The sequence below is a fragment of the Mesocricetus auratus genome, unplaced genomic scaffold (genome assembly GCF_017639785.1).
Source record: "Mesocricetus auratus isolate SY011 unplaced genomic scaffold, BCM_Maur_2.0 Super-Scaffold_4256, whole genome shotgun sequence".
Lineage (NCBI taxonomy): Eukaryota > Metazoa > Chordata > Mammalia > Rodentia > Cricetidae > Mesocricetus > Mesocricetus auratus.
This window is the reverse complement of record NW_024429182.1, coordinates 111,589,936-111,612,365: the sequence shown is the minus strand read 5'-3', so window position 1 is coordinate 111,612,365 and position 22,430 is coordinate 111,589,936. Positions and strand designations below refer to the sequence as shown.

Below are 22,430 nucleotides of genomic sequence, written 5' to 3'. Positions count from 1 at the left end.
CTCATGTCTGGGCTATCTAACTTCAGGTCCTTGGTAATGCATTCAGTAATGGATATAGGTTCTGTCCCATAGAAGGGTCCTTAGTCAGATCAGACATTAGCTTGCTGTTTCCACAATTTTCAAGCCAACATTGCCCTAGCATATTTTGCAGGCAGAACATATTGTATGTCAAAGGACTCTTTATTTTAGGAATGAATGGGTACCTGACTCTTATGCCTACTGTTGGGATCCTCTTCCTCTGTTTGCGTTGCATTGTCCTACTTAAATGTGATAAATTTTCTTCACCTTAATATACTGTATTTTTAAATTTTTGATTGCTATTGCTTAGAAGCCTCTTTTATTTTCTATTGAGAGATATAAGGGGAGTGGTTCTGGAAGGGAGTGTAGGTGGGGAAACACCATGAGAAGCTCAGTGAGGGGAAACTATAAACAGGATATATTGCATGAAAAAATCATATTTTAAATGAAAGAAAAAACATCCAGGAAAACTATTAAAAATTTATGCATCCTAATGTAGGCTCTATAATATCACATCAAATACTATAAGTAATGGAATACAACCTGAGATTTCTCATTATTTCTGAATTTCATCTGTGGTTATTGTGGAGAATAGGACAAGTTGACACTTCTGTAATGCTCAGGTTGGTAAGAGTAATGATTATTGAAATCTAAGAGAATTTCAGGGCTAAAGAAGCAGGGTGTTTAAATGTGTGTTCATGTGCATGGGTGTATGGGTGTGCTGGGCATGAAAATACAGAAATGATGAAAATGAAAATATTTTATTTTTCTTAGAATTGTGTTTTCAGTGAAATAAGATATCAATCAGTGGCCCCTCTCCCTTCACTTTCTCCATTCCTGTCATTCTTCTCAAGACCTAATTTTAAGGTTTAGAGCCTCTTAATTTTTTATTATTGTTGTTCCATGTGGATGTATGCATGCTATGTAAATACAAAATACTTGGTCCAAAAATTAATCAATTATTTTTATGTGAAATCCTCTTTATCTCATGTCAAATTGAAGAGACCTACCACATATAAAAGCCATATCCTCTTGCACTGCAATGATTTACTACAGAACACAACCTTAACATGTAATTTATGGTAGAAAAGTTATAATAGATGTTATTGCATAAGGTCCAGATAAATGAATAGCTATTACCCAATACAAGGGCAAGCATGTCTATAAAGAAGGAAACCAGCATTACAGATGTTGCAAAGTGAGATCAGAATATTTGGTCCATGAGAACTGAGGTCTGTGCCAAATTTTACAACTTTAATATGTAACTTATATTCTATATTTATTAATGAGACAAGGTACATATTTTGACTTAAATTTTGAGAATAAATGTGTGAGTTTACTTTTTGGGGAATTATGTTAAAATAAAGATTACAGGAAAATTTAATGAGCATTGTCAATTTTAAAATGCACATTCCTGAAATTTTGAAAAGAATTTCTCTCAGGTCTTAACAAAATAATGAAACATTTTGGAGCAAAGATGCAAAGAAGCAGCCCTGCACTGGAGGCCAAGATACAGAAAACCTCCACACTCACCATAGCCTTGCCTTTGGTGCTATGATAGACAGGGAGAAAGGTAATCCAGACACTACAGAACACCAGCATGCTGAATGTCATGTACTTGGTTTCATTGAATGTGTCAGGCAGATTCCTGGCCAAGAAAGCTACAGTGAAACTTCCCAGAGCAATTGAGCCTAAGTATCCCAAAACACAATAGAAGGCAAATAATTGAACCTTTGTTGCAGACAATCAAAATTTCATCTTTTTCAACATGTATGTCAACATCAACAAATGGTGGAGAAGTTGCCAGCCAGATCCCACATAGAAGCAGTTGAATCATGGTGCAAATTGGAATTATGAAGTTAGGTGCCCCTGACACCAGCAGCCTCCTCATCCTTCTACCTGGAGTAGTAATCTTGAAGGCCAGTACTACTGTAATTGTCTTGGCCAACACAGTAGAAGCAGCCACAGTGAACACTACTGAAAATATGGTCTGCTGCATGAAGCATGTGATAATATTGGGTTGACCAATGAAGAGCAAGGAACAGAGAAAGCAAAAGATGAGGGCGATAAGCAGAACATAGCTAAGATTTTGGTTATTGGCCTTGACTGTAGGAGTGTCCTTGTGCTTCAAAAAGACACCGAGTACTACAGCTGTGAGTATAGAAAAGCATATAGCCAAACAAGCTAGAGATATTCCCAAGAGATCTTCATAACCCAGGAATGTCACAACTTTTTTGATACAGTGATTTCCTCCAGGGTTGGCATAATGATCATCAGGGCACTTCACACACTGATCCATGTCTGATACAGAAGAAATGTTTCATCAGGTTTAATATTTCTGTTTATTTCACATAACATGTTATTATAATGCATTAGAATTTCTTGTCACATTAAACTTATTCTTGAGGTAGATAGAAGAATTAATAACATCAGTCCAAATCTCTTTTATGCACAAGTTTTAAAATCTGTTGTTTATCATTTATAGCCAGGTCATTTTAATTTACTTTTTAATTATTTAGCAAGTGACATAATATCCATGTTTACATAAGACAACATCTTAGTGAGGGCAATATTGAAAGACATATTTATTATTAATAATTCTATAGACTATAAAGTGTGAGATCATAGAAACACTTTCATTCACATGTGTTTTGTTCTATCAGCTACAAGACAGGTACTAAAAACCAATTTCCTTTTGTAACCTCTTGTGTACTGAGACACAGCCAACCCCATATATAGCTTAAAAGACTGCATAACTAGGGTCAGGCAAAGGAGAAGCTTCATCAAATATTTACCACCTAAAGCCTCTATGTGTTAAAATATCACAATACTATTAGATTTCTTATGAATATTATCAAGAAACAGAATCTACCAATTTACTAATTATGTAATATTTGACTATCACTATTCTCAATGAAAAATGTTTATTGAGAAAGCAACATGAAAGAGATGCTTCCAACATTTTATTTTTCTATATTTGGATGGATTTTTTAAATTCATTAACTGATTTTTAAAATTAATTTTTATTTTAATTAAAAAGAAACTTATTTTACATACCAATCCAAGCTCCCTATCCCTCCTTTCCTCCTCTTGCCCTCACCAATCCTCCATCCCATCCTGCATCCATTCCTCATGGACAGGTGAAGCCTTCCATGGAGGATCATCAGTCTGTAACATCATTTGTGGGCAGGACCTAGGGCTTCCCCCGTGTATCTATGTTCAGAGAGTATCCCTTTGGGTGATTTTTTAATTCAATAAAGCAACTTAAATATTTTCTTCCAAAATCATATATAGCTATTATAATCTTTTAGTTTTCCCTTATTATCTTTATTAGATTGTAGATTTGTCAATTAGTAACAAAGTTCAGTGGTTACGTTTGCTAGCCATACTAATCCTAGATAACTTGCTTGAAATATTAATTATTGGTGGAATACAAGAGAGGAGGAAGGAAGTGAATACATAGATGCCCATGGGATCTTAAAGGAATTTTATGCACTCTTTTACACCTAAATCATTTGAGAAAAATTCACCCCATCATATTGTACAATATGTAGTTTTTTTCTGATAGTTGGTGTTATAGTGTATAAAAGATTATAGATATCTAGGTTTTTAAGATTCTAAAAACCATGTGAATGAAGGGTATATGGAGTAGTTGAAGTAAGGACCATGCACCTCATTCTGATATTTATGAGGAGATGTTATGTATATGCAACCTGAAGTTCAGTGCCCAATGATAAAGAAGTATTGTAAATGACTGTCCAGGTAGCTTGATATCGCTATGGTTAGGTAACATTGCACCCTTCTGGGGTCTTTGATGGAGTTAAAGACTAAAAAGTTAAACCTTTTTTCCTTACTTTTTATAAAAGGTAAATTAAGTATAAAACTTTAGACTTACAAAGATAATATAAACAATAGAGCATTTTTCTGTAATTTTGCCAAGAACATATAGATTTCATATTGAAACTGTAATTCTTAGTTGATAACTGTTTTGTTATATATAATTTTACTATGTTAAAATTAAAACCTTCCTATATTTATTCAATTATTTTATATCAAGACCAGAGTATCCCTTCTCTTCTTTCCTCCCATTCCATATCCCTACCTCCACTCTGCCCCCCATCCACCTCTCCTGTGCTTCTGTTCAGAAGGTAAAATGCCTCTGATTGGTATCAAAGAAGCATGGCATATCAAGATCAGTTCGAACTAGACTTCTCCCTAAAATATATAGATAAGGCCCACAGAAAAGGAAATAGAGGGAAGATCTTCCTTCCACCCATATCATGCAATTTATGACATCATATTTTCTACTGCATTCTATTGAGCCTATCAATAATGCAAACTTGAAACCAACAGTATTACTGTACTAATGAGCCTCTCCATCCTTCAATTTTAGTATTTGATGTTATGTAGCCTTTGGGCAAATTGATTCCTCTTCTTTTACTTTTCTAATCATTTTGTAATTATTTATCATAGGATATTTTATTATCAATATTTTCAAATACACATAAGCAGCTACTCAATTTTTTGAAATACTGGTACAGTATTTTTTCAACTAAAGTTAAGATTTAAACATAATTTCACAGTTATTTATTTTCAATTTGGTATTCCAAGGAACTATTTTCCCATTATCCAATTGGTACTCTACAAATTATGTTTAATTTTTCAATGGAGTTATTTGTGTTTCAACTCTGCATGCATCTCCACATTAACCATGTTCAAATTATTTGGTACAATTTACATTTTGGTCTGCAGATGAAATAAAATAACAAGTTTATTTTTTAGCTTTAGTTCATCACTCCCAAAACAATTAATCCCATCTTTTAGTTACTGTTACATCAAATGTTCCATGGGGCCCTTGTCACTAAGTAGGTATCTGAAATGTTTACATTCATACTTGTCATGATTAAAATATTAAATAAATGCTTCAATTTGGACTTTTATATGTTGGCATCTAAACTCACCTGTGGAAAGATCTACAAATGAAAAGAAAACTTACCAAGTGACCAAGGAGACATGAGAAAATGCATGTCTTTTAATGAGGATGCATCATCCATAAGCATATAAAAGTTACGATACATCTCATTGGGGATATTTAAATGAAAATGTTCATCTTCCAATTCTTAGGGAGCATAAAATATAGATATATTGTGAAGGGCTGAATTTTAGACTAAGATAAATGCTAATATTATCCTTAGTACACTAAAGCAGTTCACATAAGAAAATATTATGTAAACAGTTTCTAGAATAATGATTCAAAGAAGTGGTCTAGGATAAAGGTTGTGCTTTATGCTGATTAATGAGTAGAATTGCTATTCATTCGATTTTGTGATGAGATTTATGTTTTCATTTCCTAGAAGATGTCACTGTGAATCATGAAAAAATGGTAGAAATCAACCAACATCATGAATCTTTTGTTATGTTACATATTTACCTGTCATATTAGAAATTTCATTCTTTGGGCAAGGGGTACAATCAAAACAGCAAATAGCCTTTCCCTGCTGAGGGGATTTTCTGAATCCTGGACCACAAGGCACACTGCATATTGAAGGTGGAATCTGAGGAAAATGAGAATATTAAGAAAAAGTTTTATGTACTTGGTAATAGTGATAGAAATTTAGAACGTAGTACTACTGAAAAACATCCTTTTACAAATATGCATTAAATTAAAAAATAATGTCTGTTTTATATTACAGTTTATGTATTATAGATATACTGTGATTTATATCATAAAAAACCTGTATGTATATGTGTGTTTACAATTAATCTATATTTATCTACCATATTCATAGGAATATAGACATATGAATATGTAGATATGATGTTGGAAGACATTGCTGGATGGTAAAGGTGACTTATTTCAATACCTCAACAACTTGTGGCTCCCTTGCAGCAGCAAAACTTCCTTTCTCTCCATGCTCTTATCTGGAGTATGGCACTGTGCCTGTAGGACTAATCTTCTCTGAAAGCTCTTTCTATAGCAGATTTCCTAGCAAAAACCTTCTATCAGAAATTTGTGCCAAAGTGCATGCATCAGACACCTGCTGTAGAATCCTGCTAAGGGCCACACACTAAGCCTTGAGATAGGAATGTTCCACTTAAGGTAAATTAGGGTTTGTTCCTGTATTCACCAACCTTATATATTCCTTATATTTTGGAATAAAGTTGAGCTAGTTCACCAAAGTATGTCTCTTTGGAGCTTTATCCATTCATGCTCATGAAATACATACAAACATTTCTGTCACTGCTTTGATTCTTGCCCTTTTGACCTTGTTGCCAATAGGTCAGGAGGAAAAGAGGACCATCCACAGTGTATGAATTTTCATGTGACTGAACTAAGATGTCTTGAAAGTAAATCTAGAAATGTGAGAAGTTAGTGATTGTATTTGAAAATATTCTGTCTCATGAAAATCTTAAAGTCAGTCTTGATATTTGGGGTACTTATGTTTCATGTAAAATTGTACAAGTAAGTCAAACAAACCTGCCTAAGGTCCATGTTCCACTTTATCATCTCTTCAGAAACATGCAATTGTTGACTATGTGGCAAATGTTTGGAAAATTTTCCTATTTTGACCTTAAGTCTATGATTTGGCAGGAAATCCATAGTGTAGTGAATGTCATACTTCATATCCTGGTTTTCTTTCAGATTCATGTTCACTTGGTTTCCAACAGGGTTCATAAATTGTATGTTCTTCAGAAAATGGACCATCTGAAACATTTATTATTTTAGTTTTAAGAATTCCTACACATTGTAACAAATAATTAAAGTAGTAGATTGCCTGTGATTTTTCTTAATCTATCTAGAAATGTGGCCTAATACCTAATCTCATATAATAAATGGAAAGAAAATTCACATAGGCATAACAATAACATTATATTTTGGAAATACCATCTTCTCATTGATATTAATTCCGTAACGCTTTTACATCTTATTGATATTCCTACAGAGTAGAGACATACTACCTAAACTATTTCCTCTAAGGAATTGCAGTCCTCAGTATGTTAAAAATGTGAAAGAATCACTTGCTGTTATTTAGGATTTATTCAGTTAATTGCTTACCAACTTTCTGATCACTTAAAAGGTCATTCAGCTACTTGAAGGTTTCCAAATTTTCCAGAGAAAGAACTCCCCCCACCAACACACACCACAGAGAGGTGTGTGCATCCTGCTCAGACCCTTCTTCCCTATCCCCTTTTTGGTGTTTCTAGGTCTTCTTGTTGTGTAGTAGACCCACCATAACAGGCCAAACCTCCAGAGTCTGCTGACATTGCAGTCCTAGCACACATACACCACTGAGAAAGGAGAGGAAGATACTCCATCTCTACTCACTGGAAGAAGGGATGGGAAGATGACAGTACAAGAATACAGTCAACAACAAGAAGATCAATAGGAACTCTGCTCCAGCAAGACCTGAACATTCCAACATAGATGAAGCAGAAGAGAAGGAACTTTAAAAAACATAATGAAGAGATAGAGACCCTCAAAGAGCAAATGAGAAAATCCCTTAAAGAAATGGAATAAAAAATAAACAAAAAATATGAAATGGAAGAAAAGCAAAATCAAAAAAAATGCAACAAATAAGCAAATATCTTTAAAAAAGTAAGGAAAGCCAAGAAAAACAACCAACCATGTGATGGCAACAATTCAAACAGTTCAAGGATTGAAAGCTGAAATAGAAGCAATATGGAAAACACAGAATGAGGGAATTCTGGAAATGAAAAATCTGGGTAAAAAATCAGGAACTACAGATGTAACCATAACCAGTGGAATACAAGACGAGAGAATCTCAAGTACTGAAGATTCACTAGAGGGAATATATTCATTTAGCAAAGAAAATATTAAGTTCAAAAAATTCCAACCCAAAATATCCAGGAAATATGGTACACCCTGAAAAGGCAAAACCTGAGAATAATAGGTTTAGAAGAAGGTGAAGGTACTCAGATCAAGAATACAGAGAACATATTAAACAAAATCATAGAAGAAAACTTTCCAAACCTCAATAAGGACATGTCTATGAAAGTACAAGAAGCTTAGAAAATGCTAAATATACTGGAACACAAAAATGTCCACTTACCACATAATAATTAAAACATCAAACATACAGGTTAAATAAAGAATATTGAGAGCAGCAAAGTAAAAGGGCCAAATAACATATAATGGCAGACCTATCAAAATTACACCTAACTTCTCAATGCAAACCCTGAAAGCCAGAGTGTCCTGGATGTATTTTCTACAAACCATAAGAGAAAACCACTGCCAGGCCAGACTACTATACCTAGGAAAGCTTTCAATCACTATTGATGAAGAAAACAAGTTATTCCCCGACAAAACCAGATTTAAGCAATACATATCCACAAATCCAGCACTACAGGAATTATGGAAGGAAAACTCCAGCCAAAGGAATTAAATGACTCTCAAAAACATATACAATAGTTAATCCCAATTAACCAAAAACCAAAAGCAAAAAATAGAGGGGAATCCACACACAATACCAACACCAATAGGACTACAACACAGAAACTTAAAGAAACAAAATAACTAACAGAAGGCCTTCCCCTCCCTGGGGAATGGATGCAAGATGGAGTCTGATGGGGGTTGGGAGGAATTGGGGGCCTGGGGAGGAGGGGAAGGAGAGGGAAATGAGAGTAACATGTGTAAAAAGTTAAATAAAAATTATTATACTTAAAAAAGAATATATAAAAAGCTAAATAAATAACAGATAAAAACTTTAAATAGACATATAACACCTAATAAAATAGAAGAAGTAATCAAAAGTCTCCCAAAGACAAAAATCCCAGGTCCAGATGGTTTCAGTGCAGAGTTCTATCATAAATTCAAATAGCAGCTAATATCAGTACTCCACAAAGTGTTCCACACATTTGAAAACTCTTTTGATGAGGCTAGAATTACCTTGGTACCCAAACCACACAAATACCCAACTAAGAAAGAGAACTGCAGACCAATATCACTCATGAACATTGATGCAAAAATATTCAATAAATACTGGTAAATTGAATCCAAGAAAATATCAGAATAATCTTCCACCATGATCAAGTAAGCTTCATTCCAGGGATGTAGGGATGGTTCAAAGTACAAAAATCCATTAATATATTCCACTGAAAAAAAAACAACTGCAAAAGAAAACCCACATGATCATTTCAATAGATGCTGTAATAGCCTTTGACAAAAATCCAACACCCATTCATGATAAAGGTTGGATAGATCAGGGATAACAGGAACATACATCAACATAACAAAAGCAATGTACATTAAACTAACAGCCAACATCAAACTAAACGGAGAGAAATGCAAAGTCATTCCTCTAAAAATCTATAATACAAGGTTGCCCACTCTGTCCATCTCTTCAAAATTGTACTTGAATTTCTAGCTAGACCAACATGAAAACAAAAGGAGATCAAGGGATACAAATTGGAAAGAAGTCAAACTTTTACTATTTGCAGATGATATGATAGTTTGCATAAGTGACACAAAATATTCTATCAAGAAAATCCTACTGCTGAAAAACACCTTCAGCAAAGTGACAGGATACAAATTTAACTAAAAAATCAGTAGCACTAATATATAGACGATAATTTGGCTTAGAAAGAAATCAGAGAAACATCACCATTTACAACTGTGGCAAATTACATAAAATGACATGGGATAACTATTATCAAACATGTGAAAGAACTGTATGACAAGAACTTTGTGTCTTTGAAGAAAGAAAATAAAGATACCAGAAAATGGAAAGATTCCCCATGCTCTTGTATAGGTAGGATCAACAGAGGCAAAACAGCAGTTTTTGCCAAAAGCAATCTACATATTCAATGCAGTCCCCATGAAAATACCAGAAAAATTATTCACAGACCTTTAAAAAACAATACACAACTTAAATGGAATAACAATAAAACACAGGATAGCTAAATTAACCCTTTACAACAAAGGAACTTCCAGAGCACTACTGTAGAGCTTTAATAATGAAAACAGCTTCACATTGGCACAAATACAGACAGTTAGACCAATGGAATCAAATTGAAAACCCTGATAGTGATACACACACTTACAATCACTTGATTTTTGACAAGAGCCTAAAATTAAACAACAGAAAAAAGAAGGCAACTTCAACAAATTGTGCTGGCATATCTGGATGCTGGCATGTAGAATATTGTAGATAGAGCCTTATCTACCACCATGCACAAAACTTAAGTCTAAATGGAACAAAGACCTCAACATAAATCCAGCCACACTGAAGCTTTTATAAGAGTAAGTAGGAGGTACCCTTGAATGGTATGCTATAGGAGACAACCTCCAGAACATAAAGCCAGTAGCGCAGACACTAAGATCTACAATTAATATATGGGACATCCTGAAACTAAAAACCTTCTCTTATATAAGGTAATGGAGACAGCGACAAAACAGCAGTTCACAATTGGGGAAAGATCCTCACCCACGCCACATCTGACAGAGGGCTGATTTCAAAATATATAAAGAAATCAGGAAGCTAGTCACCAAAATACCAAATAATCCAATTTAAAAGTGGGGTGCAGAACTAAATAGATACGTATCTAAAATGGCTGAAAGACCCTTAGAAATTGCTCAATATCCTTAGTCTTTTGGCAAATGCAAATTGATACAAGGACATCTGTTCAAATATGTTCATAGCAGCATTGTTTGTAATAGTCAGAATCTGGAAGCAACCTAGATGCCCCTCAATTGAAGAATGGATGGATAAAATGTGGTACATTTATCCCATGTATTATTACTCAGCTGAAAAACAAAACATTGAAATCTTGAAATTTGCAGGCAAATGGATAGAACTGGAAGAAATCATCCTGACTGACATACCTCAGTCACAGAAAGTCATGCATGGTAGCATGGTATGTATTCACTCATATATGAAAATTAGGCATAAAGGATACCAGCCTAAAATTCATACCTCCTATGAAGCTAGGAAACAAGGACGACCCTAAGAGAGACATACATGGTCTCTTTGGAGAAGGGGAAAGAGACAGGAACTCCTGAGCAAATTGACAGCACTGCAGGAAGGGTGAGGGAGGTAGGAGAAAGAGAAGGGCAGTAGAGGATGTGGAGGATACATGAGGGATCAGGAAGACTGTGTCTGTGGAAGAATAGAGAGCAAGAAAAGAGATACCATAATATAGTGAGTCATAGGTTTAAAGAGAAATGTGGCACTAGGAAATGTCTAGACATCCAAGGATGAACCCAATTAAGAGCCTAAGCAATAGTGGAGAGGCTACCTTAAATGTCCTTCCCCTATAATGAGATTTATGACTACCTTAAATGTCTTTCTAGATCTTTATCCAGTAGATGATGTAAGTGGAAGCAGACAATCACAGCTAAGCACTGAGCCATCCTCCCTGAATCCTGTTTGTAGAGAGGGAGGAGGGATGAGCAAAGGCATCAGGGCCATGCTGGAGAATAAGAGCACACATATCCCAGTTGTAAATCTGGAGGACCAGCATTGCTCTGAACCAAGACCTCTGAATGTAGGTGCAAATTGGGAGCCCTGGGCAGTCTATGGGACCTCTGACAGTGGAACCAGTATTTATCGCTAATGCACAACTGGACTTTGGGAGCCCATTCCCCATGGAAGGATACTCTCTCAGCCCAGAATAATGTGACAGATTTTGGTGATTCCTCCATGGAAGGCCTCACCCTCCCAGAGGTGTTGGTGTGGGTGGAATGGGGGGTTCGTGAGGTCATGGCAGAACATGAGGGAGAAGGAACTGTGATTGATTTGTAAAATAAGATTGTCTCAAAATCAAATCAATAAATTAAAAAGAGAAAGAAACAATTTATTTCAATATTGAAAGCATGCACATGTATAAGAAATGTTATGGAAAATACTGTTGGCACAGATCATGATAGTCTGTATGCTACTCTTTGTTGCAGTAGAGTTTTTAATTCATAAGAGTCACATAATATTCATCAACCTGTATGATAGGAAAGATCTTGGAATTCTTGTATAAAACCCACATTATCATATTATGAAAATTATATTTTGTCAGTAAATTGCATTCATTTGGAATACTTTTTACCTGCCAAGAGTCAAATTCCAATCTTTCCCCAGAATACTTTGGCCATGTATCTACTTCATGTAACAGCATCTCATGGAGTGCATGGGCCACAGCATGGACAGCATTGTATAGGACATAACCTGTATCACCCACAGAAATTTCTAATTTGTGCTTAAATAACCAAGCATATAGTTTTTCTACTGAGTAATTCTTAATATTAATTAAATTAAATGAATTTGGAGAACAGTTAAAATAAGTCCACCATAATTTAGCAAGGGATAATGAATTAGTATACTTGGAAGGTTCTTTTGTCTGGATAAATGTTGTAAAACCAGATAATTCAGAAAAGTGTAGTAAAAAAGTAAAGGTCCCGTAGAAGGAACTAAGAAGGAATCTGTAATTATGTGCGATCATATCCCACTGTGAGGTAGTGACCCAGATTCTCTGAACATTTACTAATCTGTAGAGACTAAGGTTGAGCTGCAGATGAGAGTCTTTGTCTCCATAAACGATAACAACTTTTGCTGATGATGTTGTGATCTCATTGTAAAAGATATTAACATTTTTCTGGAATAATCTTTTATCTTCCACAATAATATGTACAAAGGCCAAGCATACACTGTTTCTGTGTGTCTCCCTCCTCAATTCCAAGAGAAATTGAAGTCCTAAGTCGTCATCTGAGATGATTGCTCCAACCCAGTTCCATCTGAAATATACCACCAAAGACACCATTGCCAAGGCCAGAGATGTGTCCTTAGGATACATCTGGCAGAGCTGTGGAAACTGTTCACGACGGCTCAGAAGAGGATGAAATGGCCCATAGTAAAGCTGAATGCCATAGACAGAAAAAATAACTTGAAGAAGGTAGAATACATAATGATCAGTCTAAAATAATTGTGCTCATCAAAAGCTTGTAATATTATGGCATGCATATTTTTATCCCATTAAATCAAATGTGATGTATTTTTTATATCTTAAAATGTGTAAATGAACTAAGTATGCTTCTAAAACACTTCAATTTTCTCATTTTCTTTTGGGTCTATTTATGCTAAAGTACTGGTGTATGTCAAAATGCATTGAGTATATATGCTTTGAATTCTGTGCATCAAAATAAACATACACTCTTGTTTTGACAGCCTTTGTATCTGAAAATCAGGATGAAAGAAGCCAATGTTTCTTTAAAACCTACTCATTCACCCTTACCTCTGGTCTATTAGTCATGTACAGGAGTGGTCCAAGCATAGCAGATGATAACCATATTGGGCCTGTAAGTATGATTAAATATCTTCTCTGATTTATACAGTAGTAGTTAGGAAGAAATTCCCCAATTCTTGAGGTTAAACTATTCATTCTCCAATCATTCAGTAAATTACATTCAACTTTAACTAGCAGAGAAATGTTTGGTATAATATGAGGGTCCTTGTTGATATTATCAAGAGCAGAATAAAGAGAGAAAATCAAATGTATATTCTTAGTAGTAAACCTGAAAAGAGAGCAAAGAGATCATTAGAGTTTAGACTCCAAACCTGATAATATTTAATCACACTAAGGGTTTATTTATTTAATGCCATTTTTCCATTGTTATGGTGACACAAGCCCTGTTATAGTGCAGATTGAGAGCGTAGGATCTCTGGAATTAAATAAGGATTCTAGAGGTTTTGTGGTAGAATTCATGTGGGATGCTGTGATTTTGAACTTTCACAATTTTATTCATTTGTTTGTGAACATGTCAAGAAGGAGATCCTAGGGGACATTGAATTTACTCATTCCTTTATTCTAGAATTCTAGTAAATAACACACATGGAACATAGGTGGATATAATCATTTACAAAGACTATGATACATTTTTACAAAGAAGCTGCCATTGACAAGGCCATGACTTACTTTTGAAAAAATTGAATGAGTAACCACAAATATCCATTTGTAATACCATCTCTGACAATCTTTAAATTCATAAATACAGATAGCTTAATTATTTTTCCTTTTTTTCTATACTTCATATACATTTGTCCTTTTCAATTCCATTTGATTCTGAATAATGTTCAGTAATATGTTATTCATTATTACAATTACTATTCTTTATGAAGAATAAGCCCTCTTCAAATGGGTCCACAGGTTGATGATGAACAATTTCATTTTTATTTATTCACCTGAGCATGCTAATCCTGTCTCTAGATTCTGGTTGCTTTGTGTTGATTATCAAAAATGTTTCCCTTCTCCAATATCTTTACTTTTTATAGCTATGTGTATCCTCTGACATATTTTTCTTATTCACTGGAAAATCTCTAACAGTTTTAAATAACTTGTCTTATTTTTTTGTTTTCCTTATGAATGATTCAGGTTTTGCTTCCTCTCATGTGTATTCTATTGCTTTATGATGGGGTCCCATATCTAAATGCACTAGCCTATTTTGTTGTTCCATAGCTAGTATCCAATTAAATCAACAGTATATTTGTCCTATAATGTGTGGTTATACTGCATGATTAATTTTACTGTGAAGTTCACTATTTTCTTTATATCTTGACCTTTTCTATCTGATTTAGAAGTATCCAAGGCTGCATTGTTGACTTAGCTCCCTTTCAGTTCAGGTAGAATTTTTTCATGTACTATATTTGAAATCTCTAGTTAAAGCAAGGAAAATACTATTTCAAGACATTAATTTCCAGGTGCTCCTATTATACTTCCACTTTGGGTTCAAAAGTTCCTATACCAAATCTTAGACTAATTAGCATTTTATAATCTTATTTAAGAATCATTTTTCCATGTAACGTCATAAATATTTCTGTATTTTCTAATCTTAGTGATGACCCATTACTCATCATTGCTGGGTTTTCATTTTAAGCTGTCAACAAGCTGGAATATAACGGAATGTTGTTTCCCCTTCATTTCACCATACTGTCTTCTACTCCAAAGCATGAATGTGACAATTTGCTGTCAAACATGAACACTGTTCATTTTCAAGATCAAATTTTTGTTGCTGCCATTTTTCATCTCCTAAAGAAAATTTCTTTAGTGTCAGTATTTCTATTGGTTGTCACTAACAGCAGAAGGCTCATTTGTTATTTTGTTCCAATACTCTGTGTTTTTGCAGGCTTCTTTTGCTTTATTCTGTGTCATGAAGTTGCTTTTCTAAGTAAACCATATATATATATATAATCTAGAAACAAATTTCATTCATTACAGAAAAATTTGCTAAATATGGCTAAATGGTGGCCACTAATAAATTATTGAAAAGGAGCACTCAATTTTCTTTAAGGATATGACACCAGGTTGATCTTTCATTGCTCTGTTAAAGAACACAAGTGCAAAAATTAATCAGAAGTACAAATTATACTTGATTGGCAAATAAAAGAATTGATGAAGGAGGGAAGCAAATGTCATCAAAATGAATTATACCAAATTTTTACCCAACTAATAAAAATGGTACCCATTACAATTAGCATCACAACATGCAACTTTTATGTTAACTCATAATTTTGGAAATTTAACTTGATGTGAATGCATTTTGATTGATATCCCTGGCAGTGCTATCTACCTATCTGTCTGTCTGTCTATCTATTTGGAGAGAGTGAAGGCTGAAAGCATTATATCAAGTTTTGGATAAATAAGAAGAAATGGTAAAAAATGGGATTCTACAATTCCAATGTATTAACTTATCCCCATGTCAAATGTGCCACATATAAACCATGCCAAACTGAAGCTTGGTACATCAGTTTACAATAATTTCATTGACTTAAAATTTAGTCAATGATAATTTTAATATACAAAGAAATGAATTATATACAATATGCTACCCTTTCTGTCATCAATAAATCAAATCACAAGTTCTAGTAAATAACTGAAGCCACATTATGTTTATGTATAACATCAAAATAGTTGGCATGTGTGAAGTCTTATTTATTATATTATGCACCAAAAGAGGTTGTTCAACTCAGAAGTAATCTGGGTAGAAAATGGTCAATCAACAATTCTTTTTAGTGATTGCATTTGTGAAACTGTAGATCCATAAAGTGGTGTGGTATGTCAAACATTTCATTTTAATATTCTAATTTGTTACAACATTAGTTTCTAATGCTTTAGAAGCCCCATGGAAACAAACATCGACTAGGATTGTCACATATTGACATATGCCACAGTCAAACATTTTTATTGCAATTAATAATCACAGGAACAGTTTTTCATGGACCCAATACAAATCAAATTCAAGTGACATGTACCCAATCTGGAGGCAGTCTGAAAATGAATGATGGAAAATAAAAAATAGAGAATATTAGAGAGTAATTCATGTAGTGTTAGATTTTAAAATTGAGTGATAAAGACACCAATTTAAGAGATTTAACCAATCACAAATATTAAAAGTTTGAAGATGTTTATCAACATCAAAGTGTGAAAAATTTTAAAAATAAGGGTGTAAAGCTTAGGGTTCTCTGGCAACAGTATCAAGCATCATAAAAGTATTATTAGTAAGTATTTAGGCAGAATGCCTATTCCTAATACACAAAAATTTTAAACAGATATACACTTGAAATGTATATATGCATTTATACATACATATATACATATATATGCGTTTATATGTATGTATATAATTACCTGTATTTTACTTGTGTTTTAGAAAGGCATAATATGCTACCTCTACTATAAAATTATATCTTAATTTAACTTGACAAAAGAGAATGTAGGTAATCTTGCTCAAATATTTTATTTTTCAGCAACATTTTCTTTATCAACTACTATATTAATGTTGTTTTCCATGACAAAAACATCTGAATACTAGCAAGAAAATGATAATACAGACTATGTGTTGTGTTGGCCCAACATATGAACAAAGATAATACACATTTATAAACATGCTTCTGTATTTTATGTACTAAATAAATAATAGATAATTCTGCCCCATTTTGAATGTTTTTTTCAGATGTATGAAATTAAGGATGTGATTAATTTCATTTAACAACTTTTGTTTCTAAATAGTCAATTTCTTACATTAACAAGTATACCATCAATCTTACCTAGAAAGATTGTATCACTGTGGAGTGTTTATTTATAATCTGGTGAGATTTAAGAAACAATAAAAAGACAATTTGCAAGTTCTTTCATTTCTACTTCCAAGAAGAGTGTTTCTTTTTAACTTCAAGAACTCTAGTAACTGGAAGAGATATAGCAAAACTTCACCTAAATTGAGTGAAGGTTGTCTCATTCAAGTTCTAATGAACCTCCCCTCATATATCTTTTTTATATTTGTTTGATATTTTGGACTCCTGAGTCATCAGTCTTATGTATTTCACTGTGAAATTTGCTCTGACAGTGTTAAAATAAATGATGTCACTTAGTGTTATTCCTTGTTGTTCTTTGTCCCTGTGGTTATGTTTTATGCCTCAACCAGTTTCAATGCTGGTTCTCATTATTTCCTTAATCTTCTTGAAAATTTCTCTCATCTACTCCATGATACCAAACATCATTTTCTGCCATGAATTTCATTCATCCATATGTTATTAATAAATGAATACACATTTTGTCTCAAATGATAAAACATCACTGTGGTGTTCTCACAGATAGTGTAATGTCCATCTTGTACAAGGTTCATTTCCAGATATTTAGACTGCTACTTGTGTTAATTTGCTTAGTATGGTATAGCAGGCATTGCTATAGTTATCCAATTCAAAATCATTAATAAGGTTATATTACAATCACATATACAAATCTACAGTGTGTTGTACATATGCCTACAATATATAAACACACTCTTGATAACCGGGAAAAAGGTAAAGAAAACAAGTGTGAAAATAAATGCCAGAGATTAAAGTTATGGAGCAAAGAATCAAAACATGAAACTATGAAATCAATAGCCAGTAAAGTGATCATATTTATTACTTTAATTAATTTCTTTAAAATTGTGGCATGTGTTTCAACTTTTATTTTAGCACTTGATAGGGGATATATAATCATTATTTACAGTGACATACTGTATTTGGGTTTTTATTTGGCTGCCAGTTCAAAAAATGACATAGAGACATACAGACTATGAAAGCTCAGCCTTGGCTTAGACTTGTTTCTAACTTTCCCTTATACCTTAAATTAAAACCCTTCTATTATATTCCTTCATGCTTGTGACTGTATTACTACATTTCTATACTGCCCATCCTACTTGCCCTTCATATCTTGGCATCTATACGTTCTTCTTCCCAGCATCCTATCTGTCACCGTAATTTTAACTAATAATTCTTCATTCAGTTTTTTATTCAGCCACAGTGACAAATCTTTACAATATGCTGTCTTTAACAAATACTCAAAATGTCTCCTGCAAATGAAAAGATGGATGTTATCATTGAATAACATATAATGTAACAAAAACCCTACTGTCATTGACATTAAAAAGGAATCTGACTGCATATGTGCTCAACAGAAACAAGATTAAATAAAAAGTTTAAAGTTAGCACACTAAAGGATCTTTATATATCTATGCTTGATTTCAGCTGCAACAGTCATACAGAACAGCAGGTTTGAAATGATGATATAAACAACATCTAAATAAAATTGCCATATTCTATTAAGGAATGTACTCATGATGCAAAGAATGAATATCAAAAATCTCTTTTCACAGTTATTTGACATTCTATCACAAGGGAAGAAACACTAAGCATAACTCTAATAGAGGAATTTACTCAGCCTCAAAGAAAGGGATTCATCACAGTGCTTTGGGTAACGGTTTTCAGGAATATCACTTGGCAACATGCAATGGGCATTGCCACTATTAAAAATCCCTTTAGAAAAAATATAGATGGAGTATATCTCTCAGCTTCCAGTCTGAAATATCTGACTCTAAAACCATGAACTAGATAATCAATAAATCACTTGAAACAGAGAAATAATCAGCATAAAGCAGAAGAAATTTGTCTATGTCCTAAATAGTGAGGTAGGGAAAAAGTGAGAGAAGAGGAGAATGACATTTTGCCTATACATGTGTTTCTTTTGTATTTGCATTGATGATCAATCAAAAACAAATAAACGAAGGGCACTTACTTCTTATCTAGATTACTGGTGAAATATTCATTCTTCATGTGACCATACTTTGTATAAATAAAAAAGAAACAATCAGTATCTCTATCTTGAACCCAAGTATCTACATCATATCGCCTCAGAAAGCACGTGGTACCTATCAAACTCCAAAATAGAAAGGAAAGTTTTAGAACCAAGAAGAAAAATGCCAAATAGAACATATTCATAATTTCACCAAGATGGAAAACAAAGTAAAATTGCACTAAGCAAAGTTTCACAGAAAATCACGTTTCAAATATTCCTGTACACATACATGTAACTCTTTTATTGCTCTAGAATTTAGAAGAGTATTTATGTTTTCCAATATATTTCCTCTCAGCTTATTGCTCTCTAGAGAACTCAGAAGCATTCACAGGCTTCAGGTTGTACATCAGGCTCAGGTGCAAGAAAATTTCAGTAATTTTGTTTAAGTAATTATCTTCATTTTCACATTCCTGTGATTTCACTCATATCAGTGGAAATGAAGTCTCCAGGCGTGGTTACTCCTGAGATAGCTATGTATCTACCCCAATAGAAAAAGTCCCTTTTCTTAACAACATGTGAAATATTTGAGGTACATTGTGTCAGCCATTCCAAATGAACATTTATATGAAATTATCAGACACAACTCATTGTAGACAGATTTTATCACAGACAAAAAGTAGATACCTAGGCATGCTTATGGTATGTAATGCACTATCACCTATTTTATTTCCTGACATCACATGACATGAAATTTTACACAGACACACACGTGGATGCATACATGTGTATGCACACATGGGAATGTTCACAGGTGGCACAAAATCTTCAACAGTTGCAGGTATTACAGAACAAGTCATCATTATGAACTTGTGAATGCCTATTCATATCTCAATATCAATGCATAAACTGAAAAGATTTTTTATAGTTCTATTCATGGTCTCAGCCTCAGTTCCCATTAATTGATATATTACATTATTTATTCTTTGAATGGCCTAATATCCCCTAATTGACTCCATATTTTTTAATAACTTCTATGTGACAGAAGTACAGATCTGGGGTCATTTCTTTTCCTTATTTATTTCATTGGTTTATTCATTGACATATACTTTGTTTTATATTTTCATTTTATTGAGAATAAATCCTTTTCTCACAAAATATATCCTGATTATGGTTTCCCCACCATCTACTCCTCTAATTTCCTTCCCACAAACCTTGTAAATGGATTTACTCGGTTTCTGTCTTTAAAGTATTATAAGAAAATGTAACTTAATAAGAATAAACTAAAACCAACACATAGAAACTAAGTAAAATGTAGACAAGTAAGAAAAATAGCTCAAGGGAAGGTACATGAATTAGAAATTCACTTGTTCAAGCACACAGAATCTCATAAAACTACTAAATTGTAATCCATAGTATATGTAACACAAATGTAGCATAAATATAGATAAAATCAAATAAATATAATATAAAAGAAAGAGAAAAAGTATATGATAAACTTTCAAAAAAAATGTAAAACCCTGACATCACATTGTAAGACATGGAGCTTCCAAGGATGTTGGCCATCTACTGGTGTGTACATAGGGTATTCTTAACAGTACTTTGTTGCTGGGTGTTAGTGGTGCACACCTTTAGTCCCAACACTCAAGAGGCAGAGTCAGGTGGATCTCTGTGAGTTCTAGACCAACCTGGTCTACAAGAGCTGGTTCTAGGACAGCCTCCAAAGCCACAGAGAAACCCTGCCTTGAAAAATAAAACAAAAAATGTAGTTTGTTTCCCCAGTGATACTCCATTGCAAGTGGCTATCAACTACAGATTGCTTTTGTCTTAGGGATGGGGGCACATGTCTCAATCTTCTTTTACATTTAGGTCCCTATTTGGTGTAGAATAATGAAAAATCATTCCATACTGTGTCAGTCTTTGTGAGTGCAAATGTATGTCAATCATTTTGAAATAGAGGGTCTTGTTTTCTTAGTGTACTTAATTTCCTCTAGCTTTTATGCTTCTTCCTTCTTTTCTTCTGCAGAGTCACCTGAACTATAGAGAGAGACATTTGATAGAATTAAATCATTTAGGGCCAAGTGTTTTGAGGTTTCTTACTCTCTGCATAATGTCTTGTTTTGGGATTCTGTATGAGTTACAACCTGCCACAGGAGGAAGTTTTTCTGATGATTTCAGAGAAAGGCATTGAAATCTGAGTATACCAGATGCCATTAAGATTCATTTTATGCCGGGCGGTGGTGGTGCAAGCCTTTAATCCCAGCACTCGGGAGGCAGAGGCAGGCGGATCTCTGTGAGTTCGAGGCCGGGCTGGACCGATAGCCTCCGAAAAAATACAGAGAAACACTGTCTCGTAAAAACCACAAAAAAAAGATTCATTTTATTAGCATAGAGTTTAGAATAGTTGCATTTGGTTTTGCTATGTAGTCTCAGGTTCTTGGTTATACAAATAGTATTGACTTTGTGTACCATCTTGTGGAGTTTGTTGCCAGTCAAAGTGAGTATTGTTGGGTTACTACCACAAGAATTGCTTCACCATTGAAGTAGTAAACATTACAGGAAGGGTATCAGTGTAGATTAAAAGAGTTGAGGCTGTGTTGCTAGCATTTAATTTTTAATAGTGTATAGAATACTTTCTTGTACTAAAGACTATAGCAAATAGATGTGAATGTACCATGTAGGCAGGAGCTACATGTCTCTATTTTCTTTTTTAATTTTTTTCTCTTTCTTTTAAAATTTGAAACAAGATTGTTTTACATGTCAATTAATCCCGGTTGCCTTTCCCATCTCTCTTCCCCTGCCTCCAACAGACCCCTATCCCATCTCTTTTCTGCTCCCCAGGGAGGATGAGACTTTCCATGGGGCATCTTCAAAGTCTGTCACATCATTTGGAACAGGGCCTAGATATTCCTCCATGTGTCTAGGCTGAGGGAGTATCCCTTTATGTGGAGTGGGCTCCCATAGTCCATTTGTATACTAGGGATAAATACTTATTGACTATCAGAGTTTCCATAGATTTCCCAGGCCTAATAACTTACATGTACATTCAGGGGGTCTGGAACAGTTCTATGCTTGTTTTCCAACTATCAGTCTGGGGTCCATTAGTTCCCCCTTCCTCAGGTCATTTGATTCTGTGGGTCTCTCCAGCCTGGTCTTGACCCCTTTGGTCATCACTCCTCCTTCTCTACAACTAGATTCCAGGAATTCACCTGTGGTTAACTGTGGGTGTTTGCTCCTTCTTCCATCAGCTATGCATAAAGGCTCTAGTATGGCATGAGATTATAAATTGGGGAACCCATCCTGGTGTGCCAGCCCATCCAGAGACTGCCAGCATCATGAGTTCACCTCCACCCACT

At 34.1% G+C, this 22,430-nt stretch overlaps 1 pseudogene; it reads right to left on the bottom strand.

Moving 5' to 3' along the window:
• Nucleotides 1–1,398: 1,398 nt before the first annotated feature.
• Nucleotides 1,399–19,274, bottom strand: LOC101825180 (annotated as a pseudogene).
• Between the last annotated feature and the right edge of the window lie 3,156 nt (nucleotides 19,275–22,430).